The following is a 5,334-nucleotide window of genomic DNA, read 5'->3' as shown; positions in this document are numbered from 1 at the left end:
AGTAATACAATAATTATTTTTGGAAGGAAGGATGGGAAAATGACCACTGTGTCTCACTGAAACGATTTTATAGCAATACAAAGTGGAGGGACTTGAGTAGTTGATGTAGCCAAGTATTGGTGGCCAGCATACAAAACCAATTTCTACTCTTTCATTATGTATTTATTCCCTAAGGGTGACTTTATCATTCAAAGGCATTTCTCAAAGTGTGGGCAATAACTCCCTTAAGGAAATATTTCTTCATAAAATGTGTAAGATGCATGAAACTTTTATAACTCTGGTGGCAGTAGGCAGACTGCCACACTAGAAATATAAGGAGATTATTCAAAGATGGGGCATTAAGTGGAACACAGTTTGAATTATCTAAGGCTGATGGCATGAATATCTTTGTACACTTAAAATAAAACAATAAGTAATACTTTGAGTATATATTATTGTATTCTTATAATATGGTTACATTAAAATGCTTATAAAATTTTATTCAGATCATCAACATGTGTAAGATACCATTCAGATCATCAACATGTGTAAGATACCAGAAATGTAAATATGAAAAGTTTAAGATACTGATAGCCGTAATATTCACTGTTAAATTTTCCTTTTTTTAATTTCAATTTTCCCTCTCTTTGTAACTAGACATTGTATGTATATTTTAATTTAAATTTGTATATATATATATATATATATATATATACACAAATGTATATATATACAAATGTATATATATATGCATTTATAGTTTATTTAAAAATTATATCACATTATATACATTAGTTTGCTCCCCACTACCACATTGTTTGCATTTGTATATATTACTTAATATTCTTTTTATTTACTTATTTTTTTATATTACTTACTCTTCTTGAAAAATATTATTTAACTGTTATCATTAGCTTGGTATAATACAATATGTTCAATATTTCCTCTTTTGCAGGTTATGGATTGTTTCTTTTTTTCTTTACTTTTAATTTTGCTAATACAGGCAAGCAGAAATATTATTTTATGGTATATTTTGTATACATATATGTGTACACATACATATGATTTAATTCTTTTTAATGTTTTAATTTTTTTTTTTTTTTTAAGATAGAGAGAGATAATCCTGAGCAGGGTCCATGCTCAGCGTGGAGCTCAACACAGGGCTTGATCCCACGACTCTGGGAACATGACCTGTGCTGAAATCAAGAATTGGATGCTCAACTGAGACACCCAGGTGCCCCTCGACTGCACGATTTTATGTGCTGTCTTAACCTTGATGATTCCAAATGTAGATCACAAGTCCTACTTTCTCCCATGAACTTCACACCCATTTGTCTGTCTGTGGCATCTGTCCACTGCCTCATATACACCTCAAGCTTAACATCCCCCAAACCTAATGTTTGTTTTCCACCTGCACTCAAATCTGCTCTTGTCTAAGTTATCCCCATGTCACTAAATGACGAGTCAAAACTGTAGCAGGTGTGTGGGCCCAAAACTTAAAATCATTCCTGAATAATTTCTCTTCCCATGTTTACAGAGAACCAATCACCAAGTAAATATTGTTATAGCTTTAACCTCAGACTTCTCTTCACAGACCCATGTCCGTAACCCTCATTGTCGTCATCTAAGAACAAATACCACCATCTCTCAACATACACACACAATTTCCACACAGTTGCATGACTATGATTTTAAAATAATCACACCTGTTGAAATCTTCCAGTGCTGGCTTTTCTCACTAAGAGAAAAGCTAAAGTTTTTACAATGTTCTGCAAGATCCCACAAGTTGTGCCCCTAACATAATAACATGTTACCACACATACTTCTGCCCTAGGCTTTTTCACTATTTCTGAGAACAATTTTATGGGATCTTCCTGGTTGTGGAAATTGATTTATAAAGAATTGGCATATTGACATTACAATAGTCCCCTCTTATCCACAGGAGATACTTTCCAAGACCCCATTGGATGCCTGAAACCAAGGGTAGTACCATGCCCATATACACTGTGTTGTTTTCCTGTACATTCATATGTATGGTGAGTTTTAATTTATAAATTAGAAATTGTAAGAAGTCAACAATAATTAATTATCAAATAGAATGATTCTAACAATATATTGTAATAAAAGTTATACGAATGCACTCTCTCTCTCTCTCACCTTTATTCTTGTGATAATGTGAAATGATAAAATGCCTATGTTATGAGATGAAGTGAGGTGAATGATGCAGGAACTATGATATAGTGTTAGGATTCTACTGACCTTCTGACATTATTCAGGAGGATCATCATCTCTTTCTGGAGGGCAGTTGACCACGAGTCACTGAAACCGTGGAAAGCAGAGCCACAGATATGAAGGGGCTCCTGTGTTAAGTTTCTCTATCCTAGAATGAGCTATATTTTTTTTCCCTCTTTCTTTCTTATACCTACATTTTATAAGAAAATTAATTATACTCTTTTTTTTCCAAAAAGAATTCTGCATATTTGTTTCTATTTTTCTCTAGGTAAATGGCCTTGGTTGTTATTCTTAACGTGTGCGCAATTTTCTCCAATTACATTTTATAATTCATTATTATCTGACTGTAACAGGTTTTTCCAACTTTGGCACAAGTTGGCATTTTGGGCCAGATAATTGATTGTCTTGTGCATTATAGGTTATTTAACAGCATCTTTGCCTTTATGCATGAGATGCCAACAGCATTCATTTCCCTCCCCCCCCCCCCCATTTTGTTATTAAACTTAAAAAATGCCCCAGACATTGCCAAATGTCTTGGGAGGCACAAAATTGCCCCTGGTTGAGAAGCACTCACCTTTATGAAGGTACAGACTGGTTTTTAAATGCCGCATACAGCCCATTCTTGTTTGGTCCAAATATTCCCCATGCTCCCTTCATCTTAATCAGTTCTTAATTTAAAAACTTATGGTACCTGACACATTGTCTATAAGAAAGAGCCATGGCAAATGATTTCCTCGGAGCCCCACATAGACTGAGTCCACAATTCCAGGTAATCAGAAGTCTACAGGTTAATATGCTTTAGCAAGCACTAAGTTATGGAATGTGTGTAGACGGGGGGGGGGGGGGAATGATCACCCAGGTGTCTAGCAGGTACATGGCTTTGTGCCCATGGTTTAGCTTCTCCAAGCCCAAGTCTTCTCACATATAAAAGGGATGTGGAAGCAGCTGCTTTGCACAAATGTTATGAAGTTATAAATGAGGCCTGTGCGGCCCAGAGCACAACTTAGACAACTTATAATTGTAGCTATTATTATTTCCCCGAAGTCAAAGAAGTGACAATGAGGAGACTGTCCTAAGACCCGAGGGAGGGGCTGCAGGGGTGGAAAATACATACTCCTCCATCAACACTGCCCTGGACAGTACACCATTGTCGCCTGAAACGTTTATTAAATGCCCTGTCTAGGAATTATGCTAGCACTGAATTTTTGAAAGTGTAATATCCAGACTCTGTCTGTAAGAAGTTCCCTACGTTAGAAAGAAAACATAGTGAAAATGAAGGCCTGTACTATAACAAATGAATGAATTAGACGAGTACAGGGGACAGAATCAGAGGGGCATTTCTGCAATGCCTCAACTCAAGAGAAAGAATTGACGTGGTAAAAATGATTATCCACGTACCGTATCTATACGACAATATTAATTTGTTAAGGTAAGAATTCGTTTGCAATGACAAAATTTCCACCAGCAGTCCAAGAGTCTGGAAATTTCCTTTTGGTGTTAGTGACTTGTGTTATGCAATGGGTCCTCTTTACCCAAACTCAAGAAATGCCTTGGAGGGAAACGGGCAAGCAGTTTCTCCCTTAGGCTGTTAAATTGCATAAAATAATTAACCAGAGAGCTAAGAGGGATTTGCAGTTGTTTGGCAAAGTTAGGATTAGTAGCAGAAGAAAATAAAATAAGCACTGATTTGCAGAGAGCGACTCCGTCCTCCTGTGGGACCCAGCTTGCTGAATGCTGAATTCTGGTCTCCAGAAAGGGAAAGAGCTATAATTCACAGCAGAAATCTATTTATCCCCCAAGTAATAATGTGTAATCTTTAAAAACGTTTCAAAATGTGTTATACGATAACTTCATCGAGATTGTTCTCAAAAGAAAGTCTCCTTATGTCAAATCAGACATGTCACCTGTTCAAGTTCTTTTTTTCCTTAGTTTTGTTAAGCAAATGGAACCCAGAGTAATGAAATGACTTGCTCAAGTTCACACAGATATTTTCTTTTAAAGCAAAAGTTAGAGCACATTTCCTGGTACTGAGCCCAGTGTCTTTCCCCACTACACTTTATTTCCTCTCCACATACTTCACTTTGTCATCTTTTTCAAATAAATGGTGCTTGGAAAAGTTCCAGAGGCAAATGCACCTTCAGCTCCATTTCGAGAGTTCATCCTGTAATTGTCACACCTGATCTCTGTCCCAGTGCCTGAACCCAATCACTGGGGATAATTTGAATCGACTGAAGCTTCTAGAGTCTGTGCATGTTGCCGTTGACCCTCCTCATTCAAACCACGCTGTTGTGATGGGCAAGGTTGGCCACTGCCACTTTAAATTAGTGGTTTATCTTGAGTCCTGGAGAAAGGAAGTCCTTTCAGGAGGAGAGGATGATGAATCACACGGCAGGGAACAAATGTAACTGTGATTAATGGGACATTACACAACAACAAAAAAATAGAGCCAACTGTGTGCGGAGATAACTGGAACCACAAAGACCAACTTATTGTCTAAGGTGATGTAATTAACTTCAAGCTCCTCCATAGCTTGGATGGCTGATTCCAGTGAGCTTTTCCATTGTGCTAGTAATAATGACAAGTTTGTGCCTTCTTATTTTGAATATTAGCCTATTAAGGACCATTTTTCTCCAATGCATGGCACTGATAAAATGTCAAAGACTAAGATATGGCAATTTGAAGTAGCATGATTTTAAGTAACTGCAGATTCATTCAACTTTCCCTCTTTCCCAAGGAAGACAATGGAAGAAAAGACCAAACATTTGGTTTATGATATATGAGCTTCTTCAAATATTTCCATGCAAGAAGGACTCACTGATTATCTTTTCCATTTTTATTTATTTATTATTATTATTATTATTATTATTATTATTACTGGTTGCTCTGGGTAAAGTGAAAAGAAGTTTTCAGAACATGTTATATTATAGTAACTGTGATGAAGAAAGATTTCTTTTTGCTTCTCACCACCTGCTAGGGTACCTTGTCCTGTTCATGCAAGTGCATTTCTCTCATCCATAAGAAATAAGTAATTGCTTTGTCTATCGGACAGAATGGTTGCCTTGGATTTTTGTGAAAGTATTATGGATTCAAAAATTATTCTCTGCATTTTAAATAAGGGAAGAA

This window comes from Panthera onca, chromosome B1, assembly GCF_046562875.1.
Source record: "Panthera onca isolate mPanOnc1 chromosome B1, mPanOnc1 haplotype 2, whole genome shotgun sequence".
Classification (NCBI taxonomy): domain Eukaryota; kingdom Metazoa; phylum Chordata; class Mammalia; order Carnivora; family Felidae; genus Panthera; species Panthera onca.
The sequence above is the reverse complement of the archived record's forward strand: the minus strand, read 5'-3'. Positions refer to the sequence as shown.